The following is a 10,496-nucleotide window of genomic DNA, read 5'->3' on the forward strand; positions in this document are numbered from 1 at the left end:
AGGATAGAGTGGTGTGGAAATATGATGGGCAATGTGTTTTTTCAACCAAATCGTTTGTGCAGGTATGGCAGGAGGAAATGCTACCAGAGAAGATAACCAGCTTCAGTTTTACTAGGAGTATCTGGAAAGGTTTGGTTCCACCAAGAGTGGAGCTTTTTGCCTGGTTCGTGCTGATAGGCCGAGTGAATACAAAGGAAAGGCTAAGCCGGTTTGGTATCATTACTCAGGAAGATAATGTTTGTGTGCTGTGTAATAATGATGTGGAGCACGTATATCACTTGTTTCTAGGCTGTACTTTTGCGTCGCAGGTGTGGAATGCTTGGGTAGCAGCTTTTGGCCGACATTGGTCCTTTCCGGGATCGATGAAAGAGCATTTTCTGAGCTGGACAGAGGAACCGCGGAGTAAGGTGAACCAAAGACAGCGATTGAGGAGCTTCTGTGCGATCCTTTGGAACATTTGGCTGGAAAGAAATAGGAGGATATTCCAGAATACCAGCAAAGGCGTTGAAGAAATTATCAACTTGACCTTCCTTAGTGCTAATGAGTGGAGTTGTGTGGATCCTTTTTGTTGTTGATGGCTTTGTCCGGAGATGACTGAGGATCGGTTCGTGCGACTTTTTTAGCTATTAGTCTTTAGATTTATTTTTAGTTATGCTATGTTCCTGTTTGCTCCACCTTCGTTGTGTTGAGCTTTGCTTTCAAAAAAAAGTATATCGACCGCAAATGGCTATCATTTTAGTTACAAAATGCATATTAATTTCTGAATGCTTACAAGAACAATGCAAGATAGAATTAGCTGCAAAAAAGCATGCACTCTAGTTGTCGAAATAGATTATGGGAGGTGCAGACTAAGGAATCCTGAGCTCACTCAAAAGCTGATAAATCAAGATAAGTCCAGTTTAAGAAACTATCGATGCTCGATAGAGTTTCTCAGCGCCGCTACCAATAACGCCACTAGTGACAATTGTCTCTGCTCTTCTTCTTTCGTACGGCGTCCTCCACCGCCTCTCATTACCATAGTCAGAGAGATTTATTTAAAAGAAAAATATATCTACCCCTCTCTCTCTGTAGCACATTTTCTTTTAATCTTAATGTTAAATAAAATTATAAAATAATTTATACTTGGATAGCTAAATTTAAATTTTATAAGAATTATAAAATACAAAAAAAAAAATCCAAAAGTTTTATAAAGAAAAAATATAGAAATTATTAGATAATAATACTGAAAGCAACTTCAAAAGAGTAATTTTTAAATATTAATTTTAATATTTTTAAGAAGTAAATTGATTTAAATTAAAATTTATATTAAAATTGATATATAAAATAAAATTGGTTTTATTTTAGAAAAATAATATCACTTTAATAAAAGATTAATAAAATTATTACATGTATAATATTTTGCTAAAATAATTAAAAATAATAAAAATTTTAAATTAAATTAAAACTAAATATTAAAATAACAAATTTTATATTTAATCTTAAATTATTATTTATTACATATATGATTCCAAAAATATTGATATCACATTTTATGAAACTCAAAATATAAGTGATATTTAAGCTAACATTTGATGGTGAATTATAGCATGCACCGGTCCAAATGAGGAGATTGATGCACCTGTCACCTCTGACACAAGTTTCTGCTTTGGTGGCAGATCTTTTTGTATTTTATAAGATTGGCTATATAGTTTTGTATATTGTGTTATGACCTCTCAACTTATACATGTTTGCATTCGAACCCCCTTTGTGAATGGGCTGTTGACTGAGTTTTAGCCCATTTGGTAGAGGGAGGAGATGAAGAGGGGCTGCCATTAACTCCACAGCTCAAGTGATGGCAAAATCCTAGAGTTTTGGCAAAGTTGGTAGGACAGAGCATGGTAGAGTTTTGGGCATTTTCGTTTATAGTGTATTCTGTGTGATGTAATGTGATGTTAATCCGTGAACCCCATTTCTGCGCAGGACTGCATGGAGGGAGAATCCGCAGCGGAGGAATGTTACCGGCCGTTGTCTGCCGAAGAAGAGGGAGGCGATGGAAGCGATGCCTTCGGCCCAGGCGGCAACGAAATCGGTGACGAAGTTGAGGATGTGGAATTAGGGGTGGAGTCGGATGCAGAGGAGAATTTCGGGGATAGCTTCTTTGACAACTGAGAAGAGAGAGCAGTGGACAGCATTGCAGAGTTGGGGTGTATAAATTTCAAGGAAATAACTGCAAGGGAGATTATGATGTATCATTTTTCGGATCGATCGGTGGCATTCTTGTTTTACAGTTTGTATGCGAAGATGAATGGTTTCACTGTGAGGAAGAATAAGATTTGGCGAAATGTGAGGAATGAGGTTACTCAACAAGAATTTGTATGTTTCCGGCATAGGTTCAGAGGAATCGGGTCCGTTAACGACGGCAAGCGACAAAAACGTGAGCCAAAGGCGGAGACCAGATGCGGCTGTGAGGCAGAGATGCGCGTCCACGTGCACTCCGATAGTGGTAGATGGATAATATCATACTTTCAGGACGTTCACAACCACGAGTTGCTGGACGATAGACTGACTTTCATGCTACCGGGCCATAGGAAAATGGATGCAGCCGTCGTGGAACAAATGAACATGATGCTTAGAGTTGGGATTAAAACGCCACATATTTATTCCTCTTTTGTGCAGACTGTCGGGGGATTCCAAAACCTTCCATTTCTAAAAGGGGATATGTATAACCAGATAGGGAAGCAACGGAGGCTCATTGGGGGGGGGATGCGACGGCTTGCCTGAAGTTCCTGGAATCAACTGCGCAGGCTAATCCTGGAATGTTTATGCGTTATTTGGCGGACAAGGATGGTCGTTTGGTGCACTGTTTTGGTCGGATAATTGCAGTCAACTGGATTATGGTTTGTTTGGGGATGTGGTGGCATTTGATACGACATATCGGAAGAATAAGTATATGTGTCCACTGGTTGTGTTTTCTGGAGTGAATCACCATAACCAAACAATTGTGTTTGCCGCTGCGCTAGTTGCAAATGAGAATGAGCAAACTTACACCTGGTTGCTGCAACAGTTCCTGGACGCCATGAATGGTAAAGTACCTGGGTGTGTGATAACAGATGGGCATGGAGCGATGAAAAAGGCAATTGAAGCGGTGTTTCCTGGGGCTTATCACCGTTTGTGGGCGTGGCATCTGCTGCGGAATGCCACTTCTAACCTAAGAAACCCCAGATTTACTTCTGAATTTAAGAAATGCATGTTGTTTGATTATGAGGTGTGGGAGTTTGAAGATCATTGGCATTATATGGTGGATGTGCTTGGTCTGTCTGATAATCAATGGGTTTCTGACCTTTACTCTAGCAGAAGGATGTGGGCAACTGCACATATAAGGGGCAACTTCTTTGGGGGTTTTCGTACAACGTCAAGGTGTGAAGGATTGCACTCAATGCTGGGTAAATTTGTCCAGTCTCGCCATAATTTGAGGGACTTTATTGAGCAGTTTATGCGTTGCATATCCCAAATGAGGTCCAGGGAAGCACACTCTGATATGTTATCCGTGGTTGGGGAACCAGTGCTATAGAGTCCGTTTCATGATTTGGAGAGGTCAGCTGTAAAGAAGCTCACAAGGGCAATTTTCTTAAACTTCAGGCCCATGCTTTTCTACGCTTGCACACTGAAGGTACGAACACACACATGGAGCCAGACTTCTGATACATTCACTTTGTCTAGGTCAGCTAATGCGCGTAGGGAGTGGCAAGTGTGTCACTATGGTGACAGTAACAGTTTCAAGTGCTCTTGCTTGCGAATGGAGTCCCTTGGTATACCGTGTGATCACATTGTAGCAGTGCTGGTACATTTGGAGATGACTGACATACCAGACAGTCTTGTTCTGGATCGTTGGTCCAAGAGTGCTCGCTCGAAAGTAAGGGCCTTTGTGGAGAAAGGTCCATTTTGCTGGGATTCAACAATCATTGCCGCAATTGGATGTTGAATGATCTATGCAGGAAAATGTATGTTCTTGCGTGTCGTCACGAAACTGAATTTGCCGACATGACGGATAAAGTTCTTCATGAGATAGTGCGGCTGAAAGAGATTGAGGATTCTGGTGATGCAGGTGGTCTGAATGAAGTTGGGGAAGCTTCAACACTAGAGGGCTGTCTGAGGGATCCACAGTTGGTGCGGTGTCGAAAGAGGCAAAGAAAGGAAACGGTGAAGGGGGTGAAGAGGTGCGGTCTTTGTCGCCAGAGAGGGCATAATCGAGTATCCTGCCAGTTAAATCCCAACAGCAGAATGAATACACAAGAGGGTGCATCATACCTTGGTGGTCAGGGCGAGGGTGAAACTGGCACAATGGAGGACTCGTTTGGGGAGGAGGAGGTAACACTTTGTCAACAAATTTGTTTAGTCGTCCTTTTCATTTATTGTATTCACGGTTCATCGATTCGTAGTTCATGGCTAATTGAATGTATCATTGTAGCTGGTATGGGACGATGCAACGGACGTTGCCTTGGACGAGGGCTATGATTCACAGGGCACAATTTAGTAACCATTCCTGTGGTTAGTGCGCTCACAGCTCAATTCAGTGGGAACGTGGGTCTTCATATTAGGAAACGGTAAGTTGATGCAGCAGGAGTTTTAGTTTCTTAGAAGATCAAGCGTGATGTTGTATGCTTGGACAAACAATTGCTAGCTATAGAAAACTCTGTTTTGGAATGTTAAACTTCCAATTTGACCATATTCAGGCCGCTATATGACATTATTTTGTAACGCGCTATATTTAGATTGGAAATTATTCTAGAGCATCCATGGTGCTGTATGAATTGAAGATGCAAATAAGTCTAGAGAGCATCCATGGTGCTGTGTGAATTGAAATTGTAAAGTAATCAAAGGAACAGAGATATTTTCAAAACTACTTAGTTAAACGACATAACATTGTATCATGTACAAAAAGAGTTAAGTCTAGCTGTTGCAACACATCAACATTCACAACACATAAAGTTTTTGCCAAATCCGAATAGGCAATCCAAAATAACATGGTCAGCCTGTTCATCAACCCAGTTGGATTCATTCAAAATCAACAAATTGGACCAACAGTTCCACGTCCGGGTGGGTACTGGAGATCTCAAACACGGCCAGCTTGGGCACACTTATGTTGCACTTGCGCAAGAAATCCGCCCACCCTCCGCTGATGGTGCCACAATTGCGCCTTCTATTGCCCCCGTATCTGCCGTAGACCGCCCGGACGGAAATCTCCCCCGCTCTCAGAGTGACCATCATATCATCGTTGACGTCGTCTCCAAAGTGCAGCACATTTGGCTGGGCAAACCAAAAAGGAGAAGGACATGTAGTTAAAGGCATGTGTAACATGAATGCAATATGCATGAAGTCAAACAGAATGAAACGGCAACTACTAATGATGGCATTATGTACAATTAGCATGCAATTGGGTGCTTGTAGCCCTAAACAATGGAATTTAAGAATTTAACAACATACATTACCAAAAAATTTCTGTAATGAATTTCAAGTCAACAACTGCTCCACCAGATAGCCAACCATTAACAATTAAGCAACAACACAAGACACAAGATGTGGACCACGTAGAAGGGCACATAGGCCAACAAAGTAAGGACCAGCGAAAGAACAACACTTAATGTGGACCAGGTAGGCCGCCACATTACTTTCAATAGAGGGAACAGTAGGGGAACAAAATAGATAATGTGGACCCCAAAGTTAAACAAAGTAACAGGTGTATATATAGTGGAGAGGAAAAGCCATTACCAGGAAATGGATGCCCAACAGACTTTTTGTGATGTGCATGATGAAGAAGGGGTGCTCAGACTGAAATGTCTGCTCCACCTCAGCTGCAGCTGCGCTCCTGGGGATATTGATGCACCCCGTTCGACGCGGGGGTGGTTGAGTAGCGCGTGGATGGTTCCTTGGCACCTAGGGGGTGTCACGTCGCCAGAGTCACCACCGGACGTAACATACGTCCTTTCCACACCCGGTGACTGAAAGATGTGAACGCTGAAGTCGTATCTGCCCTTGTGCTTGAACAGCAGAATATTAGATGGTTGTAGCTTGTATTCATGATAGAACCTTTGCCATCCCCTGCCGAGGGTGATCTCTTTCCACCCCTTAGGGCTGCATGCAATCTTGTAAGTACGGTTTGACCCGTCGGCGACCGTGACGTAGAGCTGGTTGCTACCTTTGGGGAGGAGACCATTCGGTAATGGTAGACGCTGCATATATGGGCACAGGAATAGTCGGCGTAAGAGATAGAACAAAATGGGGAGAGTAGAGTGAGAAATAATCGCAAGAAAAGAAGCGGAAGTTTTAACATACCATGGGGCACGACGGCTCTTCTGCCGCTTTGATAACCCTAACGACGTCACCTTTGGCGTTTTCTTCGGCCATTTGTTCGTCCAGGCACCAACATAGAAGAAGAAAGGGATATTCTGAGTTAGAAGAACCAGTACAGAGTGGATAGCGTGTGAATCGAGCGGATATGAAGGGTGAATCCTATCTAATTCATTAAGTCAAGTAATGTAGTCAGAGTTCCACTCCCTAGGAAAATGTGCCATCACCCTTCGATGAAGTCTTCTTGTAGAAGCCAAAAGGTTTCGTGCCTGATGGGTCAGCTACGAATGGTTTATTTTTTTTTTTTGCTTTTGTTAAGCGCGACTTTGGATTTTAAAACAATTTTTTGCTGGATCCGTCTCCGTTAAAAGGCCCAGACCAATCGGTACGCACAAAAAAAAGTCATGGAACCATATGTTGTGGACATAAAGGAGGATAGGAGTAAGTAGTGGTTAGTGGGCTCACGTTATTGCGTTGGCCTGGCCCATCAAAGCGTAAATCATCCCCTTGCGTTTATTGGGCCGGCTAATGGTAATTAATTTCACAAAAGTATTAGTTATAGGTTAACCCAGCAAAATAAGAAAGAAAACAGCATTCATAAAACGAATCCTAATTAACACGTTTTGGTTCACAGTTGACTGAGTTCTGATCAGAAGTTCTGCTACTGGTGATGATATAGTTCAACAAGAAAAGAAGAATAAGAAGGAAACAACATTTTTCTGCTTCAGATACACACCAAAACAAATTTAACAAAACATTTGAAAAAGTCAAGAGTAACGCCGCCTGGTGGTAGCTACCGTCAATTCCGGGACCCTGAGCCAAACTTTCCAATCTAGCCTCTTTCTTTGTTAAATGGTGACAGCAGTAGGCCAAGGGCGGTCTGCATCCTTATGGATTTGTCATCCACCTGCTAAATAACGATTTTGTTCATTAGTTGGAGAGGCCAGCAACTTAGCTGACATAATTAGAAAAACCAAGTAACAATATTTAACCTGTTGTATGAACTTTCTCTGGAATCCCCCCCATGGCCATCTAGTTCAGAACACATGCAGCAGAAACATGACTGCAGAAGAAGAATCTGTATTAGGCATGAGCATGAAGGCTGTTTGGTTAAAGTGAAGTGCATGTATCTTTCGGAACTCACCGGGGTTGGCATGATGCAAGACCATCTGGCTCTGCTATGCCAAAACACATGACTCCCCTGGCCCTCTTGCGGAAATAGGCGGGGTATGCAGGGGTGGATATAATCCTCAATAGTCCATCTCCCTGTGGTCCACAGGGATGGTCATTTCCAAATATATGTACACAACGATGATTATAAGCAATGTGCATGGACGGAAATTACCAAGTTTCGTATGATGATCTTCCTCGTCGTGCTTTCCTTATCACCAATGCATGCATCGAAGTGATACAGCTTCATGTCATCAAACGCCACCACCATCAGATACCAGTGGCTTGATATGTCTTTGACTGGGATGTAAGCCTATAAAGGAGATCAGGTAATATACATCAAATGATGTTAGGGGTTAGGTTTGTTTTCCAGGGAAGGAACGAAAACAGAGCAACTCACGTAAGTGAGATTGTGGGAGGGCTTCATCCAGGTGTCCTTATAATTCCTAACCATTTCTGCCAGCAGCTTTGCCTCCAAAATGTCATTCTTAAAAAAGAAGGCAACAAAGTGGGGAACAAGTGAGTTCTAATTACACAGCAACTTGTTAGTGGCCACACTGTGAGTTACGTGAGATGTACCGCGAATGAGGGGGGCAGGCACCAAAAAGTCGGTCCATCCGGAGTCTGACTCCCAAGGGTGAGTCTTATGGCCAGAGCATCAAAAATGACATCGTCCGGCATTTCCCCTGGACGCAGTGTGAGGAGTTCTTTTCTCCTTATGATGACTCCCCCCAACTTGACTAGCTCCTCCCTGCACCGAATCCGCGATTAACAGTGCCACAAAACCAATTACAGAGTAAAGGTAAATCAACATTTAAAAGGCTTACATTGGGTCTGCCTGAAGGTCAAAGGCATAAGTGGCGACCTTAATCTGGAACTCGCTCAAGGTTGTATCCGGTGGTTTGGCAGTGTTAAGCTAGCTACCGAACAACTTCAGCGAGTTGGCCGGTGGGGCCTTTTGCACCAGAGCAGGGGTTCCAATCGCGCGATTTGGGGCCAGTCCCTTCCCATGTTGGATTCCCCATGCGACGATGGACTTGGAGCTGTTCCCAGCGGTGCCCTTTCGAGGGAACAAGGGATGTGAGATCCCGACGCTTTTCCTCTGTATCTTGGTGGGTCGACCAATCAATGGTGAACGGGGCAGCTCCAGCACGACTTGGTTGCCGGAGAAGTTTACCCTCGGAAGGAAGGAAGATGCTCCATGTTGTGATGGGAAATGGAGCCCATTACCAGAGATAAGATTGGTAGGTGCAATACGGCCAGAATGTAAGCCTTGTCCAGTTTGAGAGGTGGAACCCTCTCCTACAACCTGCGTCAGTTAGGGTTATTGTTTGGGCCTTGACGTGAACGGAGTGGGCCAGAAATGTGCAGACAAAATAAAAATTCTATATTCTCTTAAGATGGCGAGAGATATACTAAAACAATGGATGATGAAGTTGAACGTGGGATGGTCGCCAAATAATTTAGAAATAAATTGTCAAAATCCATTTGACAAATTTGAAAAGAGCGTTTAGGACAAAAAAAATAATAAAAAAAACCTTAATCAAAACGGCATGGGAAATACCAACGAGAAACCACACAAAAATTCCAATGAAATACTTCCAACAAAACTGTAAAGTAAAAAGTTATACCATCTGAACCAAAGTAACGAAAAAACATGCTATACCTAATATGATGGAGACAATATCTTGACTGGATATGTAACTAAGTAACATACATAACTTCGACCCCCAGTTTCCACTAAAGCTTAACTGGCTTTGGTACTCTGGCGCCCCCTTTAGGGGAATGTTGGCGGCAAGAACTAGTGTCTCATGGTCATCCGCAATAGTTATTGGAAACATGGTGTCGTATTCGTCAGGATCTCCATAGATGGAGGTGTATGGTTTTACGAAGGGGTGCTCCCTGTCGCCAAAGATGCCATTTGCGTCAGAGGCCTCATTGTCGGCTTGCAGTCTCTTGCAAATGGCACAAACTTGCGGCTCAGGCCCAGTCTTATCGGACGTCAACTTTGCTACGTTATGCTGAATCATGTTGACGACGGAACACAGTAGGCTCACGGCGTCGTCGCGCTGTTGCTGACGACTCTCGCTTTCATCAACCTTCGATGACATGCACTGCACTGTGTTGACAAGATCCTTCACGCTGCAGGCTAGGTCACCATTGTTCGAAATATCCTGAAAAAAAATATTCCGTTACCACATGTAGCCCATGTGCATGTACCCTTCCTTAGCACGTATCCAACTTTAAGGTGGAACCATTGCACTTACAGTTTGTGGTGGCTGAGCCAACGTGTCTCCTCCGGGAATATATGGCAAATCGTCTGGCATGTCGAAGTGGTCATCGGCAGGTGGTGACTCCACAACGGCCATATTGTTGAATGTTCTTTTCCAGAGAGGAAGAGTAGGTTAGTGGGAGTTATATGGGCGCTCTATGCCTGTTGAGTTACAACCCTTTTAAACCAGAGGAAATCGAGGTTTTTTCTATCTCGCGCTATCTGCCTTTCCAATGGAGTTCCATTCTCGTATACGCTCCTTCTGACTATCGTATAAACTTTCCAGCAAGGAGTTACTACCAAGGTGAAAGACTTCCAGAGCTGCTCACTGGTCGTTGTCAATGCATCGGACGAGGATGAGCTCAGAAGATAGGCTCAGAGCAGGATGGAAGGTCAATCATACTATCAATAAATGTCCAAATTGTCGTTTCTAATGGAAATAGAATGGCAACCCTAATTAAACGTTGTATCGCAATGTGCATGTGTGCATTAAACCGTTTATATGGCATAAAATTTGTATCTTATACACGGATATGCATGTTAAGGCCAACTTAAATGCTTAATACGCTCTCTGATATTAGTATCATGTTCAACAGATGGTTTATTTTATCCTTTAGTTTAATGATTAAACCAGATAACATTGTTCCATGTTACGGCCTAGTAACTTATGCATACATGATAGTTGCACGTATTAGATTGTTCCACATATTGGCAAGTACGCTTAAAA

The 10,496-nt window shown here is 43.0% G+C and overlaps 1 pseudogene; it reads left to right on the plus strand.

The window, feature by feature from the left end:
* Positions 1-1,965: 1,965 nt before the first annotated feature.
* LOC148576063 (protein FAR1-RELATED SEQUENCE 5-like) lies at positions 1,966-4,513 on the plus strand (annotated as a pseudogene).
* The last annotated feature ends 5,983 nt before the right edge of the window (positions 4,514-10,496 follow it).

Source organism: Arachis ipaensis, chromosome B1 (genome assembly GCF_059453495.1).
Source record: "Arachis ipaensis isolate K30076 ecotype BB chromosome B1, ASM5945349v1, whole genome shotgun sequence".
NCBI classification, from domain to species: domain Eukaryota; kingdom Viridiplantae; phylum Streptophyta; class Magnoliopsida; order Fabales; family Fabaceae; genus Arachis; species Arachis ipaensis.